General features: G+C 38.5%; 1 protein-coding gene across 1 annotated transcript in view; it reads right to left on the bottom strand.

The window, feature by feature from the left end:
* LOC101863121 (fas apoptotic inhibitory molecule 1) overlaps window positions 1-2,273 on the bottom strand; it is a 14,689-nt gene extending 12,416 nt beyond the window's left edge. Inside the window, exon 1 of the mRNA XM_005104602.3 lies at window positions 2,081-2,273. The gene's annotated coding sequence lies outside the window, so the exon portion shown is untranslated. The remainder of the gene's footprint in view (window positions 1-2,080) is intronic.
* Between the last annotated feature and the right edge of the window lie 8,655 nt (window positions 2,274-10,928).

The following is a 10,928-nucleotide window of genomic DNA, read 5'->3' as shown; positions in this document are numbered from 1 at the left end:
CCTCCCACACACACACACACACACACACACACACACACACACACATACACACACAGATGTGGACTGAGAGGCGTGCATAAGCGGAAGTTCACGTACGCAGAACACCGAGCACATATACTCATCAACGCAAAAGAGCTCCATTTTACTCTACACTACCTTTTTAAAATGGAAGTGCCTATTTGCAACACCGCGTTGCGATTAGCTCCAGTGTTAAATAAAATGCTACGTGTTAAATATAAGGATTAATCTACGCTTCGTTGTTGGAAGTTCTGATGGCCAAATGGACAGCACGTCTGCATTTGAAGTCAAACCATTATTTTATGAGCGTGGGTACGAATTAATCCCGGTCCTGGAAGTTTTTTGTTTTGTTTTTTTTTCTTCTTCTCCTCTTCCCGACTGACCAACAATTTTTTCCCATAATAAAAACTTATTGCTTTGTAGTAGTTTTTTATGTGGTGATGAAGCATGCACATTCTGGGTTTTTTCCGCAAGAGGAGCTTTTACCTGCAAAGTAGGTCTATACTTTTCCTTTTACCAACTTAGGTATGGTTAAAGTTCAATAGCTCTTTCCTTGGTCAGTGAGTCTAATTATTTTAAAAAAATAATTTTAGGCTCAGGACAGGAAAAAAACCTTCAAGGACCAGGATTCGATGCCATGCTTGGGATCACTGAACATTAGAGAACGTAAACAGCTTGTATAACGTTCTCTAGGCCTAACGTTAGAGAAGAAAGACACCACCTTCTGCTAATTTCAAGGCCGAAGTCTAGAAATCTAGATCAAGCGACGTTATGTGTGATAGCAAAATGTAAAGTGTACGCAGAGATAGGTCAAACAATTATTTTTAGGTATTGTACGATGACACTATTGACAGGAAATAGTGCTTAGACCGAGTTGCACCATCTTGTTATTGTTATCCAAGCGTCTTTTGACTTACTTGATCAAACTCAAACTCAAATTATGATTATGAAAGATGAACAAGACTACTTTTGTGCAAACAAATAATGTCAGTGTCAGAAACAATTGTTAGATCTAGATCTAGATCGACCCAGGATTGATCGGAAGAAGACGTCATAAAAAGGAGTCAAATCCATGGAGGTTTATCAAGAAACTGAGAAAACTTCCACAATTCAGGTAAAACTACAATATTAGACCTTATGCAGTTGCAAGTGTCGTAAAACCTCTACTAAAACAAAACAAAAAACTACAATATTATAAGATCTCATGTAGAAACGATGGCTACTAGAATCTAGTACTAGCGTTTTAAATAGCATGATGGGCACTATTCAGAACGCGGCGTTTCAAATAGCATGGGAGCTAATCAGAACGCGGCGTTGCAAATAGCCTTTTTAGATTATTATTGTTGCCAACTCCCCTGAAACCCCCAACTGTTGTTATGGCTTGTGCGCATTAATCAAATTAATGCTAAGTAAACATGGTGGGTCCACCGCCAAAGTTAAATCCAACCCAATCATGAAACATTTACTTATTAGACCTATCGCCAATCTATCTATTACAGAGTTACACTTGACTTACAAAAAAATAATATTCAATCAATCAATGAATCAAATGCTACCACCACATAAAACTACAACTAGATCTAGATCTAAATATAGATCTAGATATAGATTCTAGATCTAGATTAGATCTAGATCTATATCTAGATCTAGATTCTATTTCTATATATCTAGAATACTAGATCTATGTGGGTTTGCTACCTGTACCTGGCCTTAGTACGAGGCAAGTTGGCGAAAAATATTGTTTAAGCTCCTGAAAATCTGCTGCAACAGCAAAAAGGGGGAGAGGAAAGAAGTAGACCTATGCCTATACATGATTATGTAGATCTAGATCTAAGTTGTAACATAGCGAAATGCAAGATGTAAACAAATCTCAATATTATTCTGCCCGTCGACGTCGACAATTGCTGAACATCGATAGGAATGCAAACCCTCTTTCCACCGGCTAGTCAAGCTCGGGTGATCTTCGGGGCCAAAAATACGTGTTCTGATATTTTTAAGAGCGCAAAAAACAAGGAAAGCAAAGATTAAAACCTTGGTAGATCACTCGTAAAGACAAACCTACCTGTCCGATGCCTACGAGGGCTGCCCAGCAACATCAAATAGACCGCAGTAAATAGTATTGTTTCTGTTCTCCGAGTCTGGAAGAGTCGACAGCTGCTACTAAAAAACAACACGTTTCCGGTGACATGGGAGAGAATAAAATAACATTTAAATTACGGTCGATTCAGGTCGAACCTATACGTCATACGTTCTTATCAAGGAGTTAAGAACTAATGGAGCCTCCTCTCTCTCTTCGCGGCGCCACGAGCAGTACGCTGCTTTCTCCTTGGTTCTTATACTATCTCTGGCCGTCTAGAGTCGAACCCAATGATTATAAAATAAATACATGTAGTCTAGTCTCTGGTCGAACCTGCCTTAACGGAAACCTGTCTTAACGGATCTCCCCGCCCCGCCCCCCTCCTTGATATATTCCTCTTTAATTACCTGTATAAAACGGAAACCTGTCCAGCGCGGAAACGGAAAGAAAAATCCGCTCCCTTCCTAGGGTTTCACCTGTCTAAGACGATAAATGCTTTGCCCGCTCAGCCCTGATTTGAAACAAAACTGGCAAGTTTGGTTCCGCCGGCTCTAAACTTAGATCTAATGCTATGGCCATACCGCTGAGCGAGGAAGGGGAGTAGGGGTGCAATTTGGGGGTAGGCCTAGATGTTACCCCATCATGTGAGCCCTGAGTGATGCAGATGGTCAGTGTAGTGCGGGTGTGAAATCTCACGACTGCCCGTGAGAGCGCTCTAGTAGCCAGCCACCACGGAAACTTTCCTGGGTAGCCAGAAGCCAGAGGTGTGAATTAGATTGACCAATGCCTGCCGCCTTGATCGTACGGCCAGCCGAGAAAAGAGTTCCTCAAATCATTGTTACAATTATGGCAGTGAAGGGTGGCATTGCTGGGTGGGGCTAAGGGTGGAAGCAAAGGAGATGTTCAAACGTTTCTGTTTTTAATTGGTCAAACAGTGGTCCCATGAAAGGCAAACACTGGTGGTAATTGGATAAGTAAGACTGACACACGTCATTATCAGACAGGACAGCAATTGAGAGGTGTGAAGTTTTGACCACTGCTTGACGATCGGACAAGCGATCCTTGATCCCATCGGCTGGGCCTTTGAATCACCCCCCCCCCCTCCCTCAACCTCCATCTCCCCCTAAATTCCCCTGTCTAAGACGGATTTTTTTTCTGGCTCCCTTGCGGTTGCGTCTTACACAGGTTCGACTGTACAGTCGATTTTATTCTAAATCCCTCTTATACAACATTATTATCTGACTTAATAACTGTCTTTGTCTACAACGAAAACAAGAAGCACGATTTAACCCTTCGACAGTACAGTAGGCAACCTTGGCTTACTAATCACACGTAAGGTTTATAATTTGTTAGTTTTTTGTGAATACCTATTTAGTTTTAAAAAGCAACACACTATTTTGTTTTATTAAAGGATATACAGCTTTTTTACGGTTTCTTTACTCGACTAAACAGCATATTATGATAATATATATATATATATATATATATATATATATATATATATATATATATATATATATATATATATATATATATATATATATATAACAGTGGAATCCTGTTATAACGAAAGGGGGGACCGGTGCAAAATGTCCGTTATAGCAGGATTCTCGCTATAAGGGATCCAGTAATAAATTAAAGGGAAATAATAAAATAGGCCTAATCTATGAGTTAGCAGTTCTGTTTAGTTCCTTTTGCTGTCTCTCCTGATGATGATTTTGCCCAACATGACCTCTAGGTCTTACTTGATCATAAATTGAATCAGGTTTCTTTCTGTAGCACTAGTGATGTTGACTGACAGCTCGGCGTTAGCGATCAGAAAAAAAAGTGCTTTAGGCTTACTTGCCCGCTGTGTTGTCTCCCACCCCACCACACCTTGTGGTGCGTTCCGTCTGCTTGCGCACGTCACACATTCACTCCATCCATCATAACACTGTGACCTCTCCATCCCCACATCGGAGAAGTGAGAGGCATGGAAGGCCTTGATAATCTAAACTAGGCTTACGCTGGCCTATCACGCCATGCGTTCTGCTTGTCTGCGCATGCCACACCCTCCCTACTCAGTCGCTCCGGCCTTCATTGTTGACACACGTGGGCTCTCCCATTCTTTGTTTCGCTAAATCACCAACAAGTTTCTCAACTGGCGAGGTTTTACATTATGCATAATTGGCCTATTCACTGTGCACAGCAGCAGCAATATTCCGCTATAACCGACTCGCATGTTTGTCTGATAGCGCAATAGCAGTATTTTGTTTACAAAGGTAAAGAAGAGAAAAAAAACGGGGTTTTAGAAAAGTGTCTTTATAACAGACCTCTCGTTTTTTCCGGACTCGTTATAAGTGGACTCCACTGTGTGTGTGTGTATATATATATATATATATATCTGTTCATAAATGATGTAAGCATCTCTATTTCTATGTCCTCCTACGGTTTTCAGTAACTTGTGCGGTCCGTCGTTACACTTTGAGAAATGGTTATAATCTATTAGTTTTTATACATGCCTAGTCGTAAGAACAAACACATTATTGCGTTTTTCTATAGAGCTATTAGATAGATCTAGTTCATTCCTTCTTTTGCCCATCTATACACTGTCATTTCTAAATTTGTCCAGAAAAGCTGGTTGCGTCTTCATTCCTTTGTCATCAGCTACGATTTTCAGTAATTTCTGCAGTTGGTCGTTTCAATTTCAGTAATGGTTATTATAATCGATTAGTATTAGTTTGGGTGCATGCTTAGTTGTAAGAACAAACAAATTATTGTGTTTGACAATAGAAGCTAGATATTTCATACTTTCTTTTCCCCAACTATACACTGTCCAGGTCTAAATTTGGAAAAGCTGGTTGCGTCTTTATTCCTTTGTTCTCCTATGATTTTCTGTACATTAATTTGTTCGGCCGGTCGTTACACGTTCAGCAATGGTTATAATCTATTAGTTTAACTAAAAGAGACAGCTTTTTTTTTTGTTCAACTTTACTGTATATTAGTCTTAAAAGTTCATATAATATGACGGATGCAATTTATTTCAATATCTTCCTACGGTTTTCAGTAATTCGCGCTGTCGGTCGTTACACTTTCAGTAATGGTTATAATCTATTAGTTTTTGGGCATGTTTAGTTGTAAGAACAAACAGATTATTGTATTTTTCCATAATACATAAATATTTCATGCCTCTTTTGCACAAATATACACTGTCCAAGCCTAGGTTTGTTCAAAAAACCTGATTGCGTCTTTATTCCTTTGCCCTCCTATGGTTATCAGTAATGTGTACGGCCGCTCATTACATTTTCAGTAATGGTTATAATCTATTAGTTTTTTGTGTATGCCTATTTGTAAGAACAAACACATCATTGTGTTTTTCCATTGAAGATAACCACTTCATGCCTTTTTAGCACAACTATGCACTTTCAATGTCTAGATTTGTTCAGAAAAGCTGGTTGTATCTTTATTCTTTCGTCCTCCTATGATTATCAGTAATTTGTGCGGTCGGCAATTACATTTTCAACAATGGTCATAATCTATTAGTTTTTGTGCATGCCTAATTAAAACAATCATAACACTGTTGTGTTTTACTACATGAGATAGCTTTTTGAAGGTTTGTATGAACAGCTTAACTGTATGCGTCTAGAGTTGTTCATAAATTATGGCAGCATCTTTATTTCTATGTTCGCCTAATGTGTGAGTAACTTGTGAGGTCGGTCGTTACACTTTCAGTAACGGTTAGATCTATAAGCTATTACTTTTGTGCATGCCCAGTTGTAAGAATCAACACATTATTTTCAATAGAAGCTAGATATTGCATACCATTTTTTCAACAAATATAATATACACTGTACAAGTCTAGATTTGTTCAGAAAACCTGGATATATCTTTATTCCTGTGTCCTCTTGCGGTTTTGAGTAATTTGTGCGGTCGATTGTTACACTTTCAGTCAGTAATGGCTATAATCTATTAGTTTTTGTACATGCTTAATTGAAAAAAAAACATAACAATGCTGTGTTTAAATACAAGAGATAGATTTTTTACGGTTTCTTTGCACAACTTAACTGTATATTAGTCTAAAGTTGTTCGTATAAGACGGAAGCTTCATTTTTCTATGTCCTCCTGCGGTTTCGAGTAGGCCTATTTATTCGTGTGGTCAGTCGTTACACTTTCAGTAATGCTTACAATCTATTAGCTTTAGTGCACGTCTAGCTGAAAAAACAAATACATTATTGCGTTTTTCAAGAAAAGCGAGATATCTATGCCATACGTTCTTTTCAACAACTATACACTGTCCAAGACTAGATTTGTTAAAATAAGCTGGTTCTGTCCTTGTTCCTTTGTCTTCCTATTATTTTCAGTATTTTGTGCAGTCCGTCGTTACACTTAGAGTAATGGTTATACTCTATTAGTTTTAGTGCATGTTTAGTTGTAAGAACAAACATATTATAAATTGTAGTCTTCCATAATACTAATACATAACTATTTCATGCCTCTTTTGCACAAATATACACTATCTACGTCTAGATTTGTTCAGAAAAGCTGGTTGCGTCTTTATTCCTTTGTCCACTTCTGTTTTTCAGCAACTAATGCGGTCGGTAGTTACACTTTTAGTAATGGTTATAACCCATTAGTTTTTGTGCATGCCTAATTAAAACAACTATAACACTGTAGTATTTTTCTACAAGAGATAGCTTTTTACGGTTTCTTTGCACAGCTCAACTGTATATTAATTTAAAATTGTTCGTAAATGATTGCAGCATCTTTATTTCTATGTCCGCTTAATGTTTGAGTAACTTGTGTGATCGGTCGTTACACTTTTAGTTACGGTTATAATCCATTAGCTATTGTGCACACCTTGTTGTAAGAAAAAACACATTATTGTGTTTTTCAATAGAACCTAGATTCTTGTTTTTTTATACCTTCTTTTCCACAACTATACACTTTCAACGTCTACATTTGTTCAGAAAAGCAGCTTGCGTCTTCATTCCTATGTCTTCCTGTGGTTTTGAGTCATTTGTGCGGTCGGTCGTTACACTTTCAGTAATGGTTATAATGTATTAGTTTTTGTCCATGCCTAGCACTAGTAAGAACAAACACATTATTGTGTTATTCAATAGAAGCTAGATATTTCATACCTTCTTTTCCACAACTATACACTGTCCAAGTCTAGATATATTCAGAAAAGCTGGTTCCGTCTTTATTCCTTTGTCCTCCTATGATATTTCCAGTAATTTGCGCGATAATGGTTATAATCTATTAGCCTTTTTGCATGCCTAGTTGAAACAACCATAACACTCTTGTGTTTTACTACAGGAGAGAGCTTTTTACGGTTTCTTAGCACGACTAAACTGCTTATAATTTTAGATCTATTTATAAATGATGGAAATATCTTTATTTCTATGCCCTCCTACGGTTTTGGGTGACTTGTGTGGTCGGTCGTTACACTTTCAGCAAAGGTTAAAATCTGTTAGCTTACGATTATGTGCATGACTAGTTGTAAGAATAAACACATTATTGTGTTTTTCCATTGAGGATACCTATTTCATGCCTTCTTTGCAAAACTATACACTGTCCAAGACTAGATTTGTCCAGAAAAGCTGGATGCATCTTTATTCCTTTGTCCTCCTACGATTCTCAGTAATTTGTGCGGTCGGTTGTTACACGTTCATTAATGGTTATAATCTGTAACAGTTTGTTGTTTTATTTTGTGCATGCCTTGTTGAAATAACCATATCACTCTCGGGTTTTACTACAGGAGATAGCTTTTAAATGGTAATTGTACGAGAGGGTCCATTCAAGAGTCTCACATGAAAAAATTGTCATGCCAGTCGGAGTCATGAGTGAGAATTGGACAAAAACTTGACGCTAATTTGCATGTAATGCTATCCTCCCTCCGCGAAATAAACCCCAAACAAAACAATAACGACGTAAGCATAGGCAAAGCGAGCAGAAAACGCACAATTCAAAACTTGAAAGATTAAGAAACTGTGATTACATAATACGTTGTTGTGAGAATACGGACGACTTTGATTTTAAACTTTGCAATCAGATTAAACCAAAGGTTGGGAGTCGTAGACTTGCTAGAATTGCACTAAAATGCATCGGCGCACTCTGACGTAGAGATCTAATCACGGTTCATTATGGAGCGCACCATTCGACTCAATTTGGAACAAAATGAAAGGCAACATAGAGAGTTGCCCGTACTCTCTACTACTACTGTAAGGACAGTGGGAGACTGGTGTTTGGCACTTCATTAGTGCGCCTATGGTGAACGCACTTTGCAGCGAAGTTTTTACTGTAGGTCTACTTTGCTTACAGAGTTTTAGAAAGGCGAATACAGTGCGCGGAGTAATTTATGCGACTTTTTTTTATATTCCACGTGTTAGATATAAGAATTTTTGGCCGGAAGTGCAATGCTAAAACAACTCCAAGTGAGGCATAAATGTGTCACGGCGCGGTGGAATCAGGCGCTCGTCAGATTTTTTGGGCATGTGGAATTATTAGTATCATCTTAAAGATGATTTGCCTTGTTTCTAGTGAACCATTTATCTTGAATAGAACTCAAGATATTTGCGATTGAAGGAAGTGAGGTCGCCTGGTCTCAGTGGTGAAATTAGCGGAAAAAATGGCCGCCAAAGTTTGGTAACTCCAATAGCTAAAGATTACTTGATTACTTGATCCTGGGAATAACACCATAGCACTCCGGGCATTGCCATACGTGCTCCGCTCCCCGCTCCCTTATCCACCTCAGAGTCCATCTGCTGATCGTTCCGGTGTTCATTTGGTTATTAACAGCCTAGGCTTCCTCAGTCCCCTGCACCATGCTGGTTCTGCCACTTCCTCTGAAGACACCCAGTTTTTCAAGTCGTAAGATTGGCGCATAGTCAAAGCTAAAGAGTCTTTGAACATTGAAAAATGACACATTTTGTGCCTTTAATCAATATTTTTTAAAGTAAAATTCACATGGAAATGTGTTTTTTTTATGGACAAAAACTAAAAAGGTAAAGTTATAGAAATACTCCTGTCTCAGAAAGGGTATTATTTTTAAGCTTTATGTAGGTTTTTTAGGGCCCTGAACACGATTTTGCAATTAAAAAACGTCGCAAATGGTTAGTTTAGATGTAACGACACATCATATCAGGGAAGAGAGACACCCCCCCCCCCTGAACACCCCCTACCCCCTACCTCCCCCTACCCCACTACAGAGCTATTACGTACTCGCTCGTCAGGGGGAGACCCCCTGAAACCCCCCCTATTGACCACAAAAGCATACATAAACAATAAAAAAGCCTAAAACTAAGCCTTAACAAAACAAAACATGACCTTATTCGTCATCCAACGGCACTAAAGTGGTGAAGGAGCTGACTTCCTGTAGTGGGTGTGACGCTAAACGAGAGTGATTCTATTAAAATTTTCAAACTGGCTAAAAAGAAGCCTGTTTCTCCGATTTCGGTATTTTGACGAGCACCTGATTTCACCACGCTGCCTCACAAATGGTTTTATACATGAAAAGCCTTAATTTCAATGCAAAATCTAATTGATATCTGGTCTCAAGCCCTGTAAAACGCTGAGGGTACTTAAATTGTTGGATGATACTGTTTCGGTAATCTGCAATATAAATGCATCGATATATCTTTTAAAAATGCCCGGCTGTGATAGTGCGCGACTTTGATAGTTTGCTGGGTTCTTTTTCTCGAAAGTGCGCGGCTCTGATGTTCTCTCCTCTTGGTCTACTCGGGAACAATCCCAAGGTCTCAAATGAAGTGGAAAAGTTTTCCTAAGTTCTATCTAACACAGAGAATGTTTATTGTAAGACATCCTACTCTATGCATTCATTGTTCGGGTGAAGGAATGTTAACGGTCTTTACACTGGTAAGAGAGTAAAGAAAACGCACAGGTAAATCTATAGATCTAATCAATGTGATTATTTGATAGAACTTCAAATACAAGGCTTTATAGATTTAGTTTTAGGTCTGGTAAGGGTTTTACGGCACTTGCAACACTAATTAATAGGTAATGTAAATGCCGAAGATGGGTGTTAATGAGAGTCAAAGCATACATGTTCAAAGAAAGGGAGGATCGGGAGACAAGGACGATAGATGTTTCATAGGAAAGAAAGAGCAAACCACACAAGAACGCCCGCCAATTACCAACGATAATATATTATGGTAAAAGAGACAAGAAATAACTCGCACAGAGTTCTTAAAGTTGATTATAATTATATGGGGAGCAGAAACTGAAAAAAAGACAAAACAGATCAGGGTAATATGGATATTTATCATAATCTGAAGGGGATGGGGTGAGGGGGGGGTGAACATAATAAGAGAAACTAAATACATGTAATAATATAATGAAGCATTTTACCACTGGCCTATATCCATGCTCTACATAAAGCCCCATGCGCTTTACAATTGTTTTTACCCCAGCACACACATTGTAATACGACTCCGAAACATACTCGGTTTCTTGGGAAGCAGGCAGTGCAAGCAGCCGTCGGTCCCTTGACGGGTTCGAACCTACAACCTTTCGGTTGCGACCACAACAACCTAACCACACGACCAACGACGCCACATTATCCGAGTAAAGATTCAGTGGCGAACAATGACTGCTGATGTCTGCTTCAGATACACAGCTTTTGAATTATAAGAATTCTGCAAATCGTGAATTAAAGAGCCTAGCTTGTTAACTTTAGTTTTAGAAACTACATGTATATAAAAATATGAAAGCAGAAAGCATTTCTGTAGCCGTGCTTTTCTTGATCTACTTAGTACATTGAAACATTGTATAGATAGATATATAGATAGATAGATAGATAGATAGATAGATAGATAGATAGATAGATAGATAGATA

Source organism: Aplysia californica, unplaced genomic scaffold, assembly GCF_000002075.1.
Source record: "Aplysia californica isolate F4 #8 unplaced genomic scaffold, AplCal3.0 scaffold00428, whole genome shotgun sequence".
NCBI classification, from domain to species: Eukaryota; Metazoa; Mollusca; class Gastropoda; order Aplysiida; family Aplysiidae; genus Aplysia; species Aplysia californica.
The sequence above is the reverse complement of the archived record's forward strand: the minus strand, read 5'-3'. Positions and strand labels throughout refer to the sequence as shown.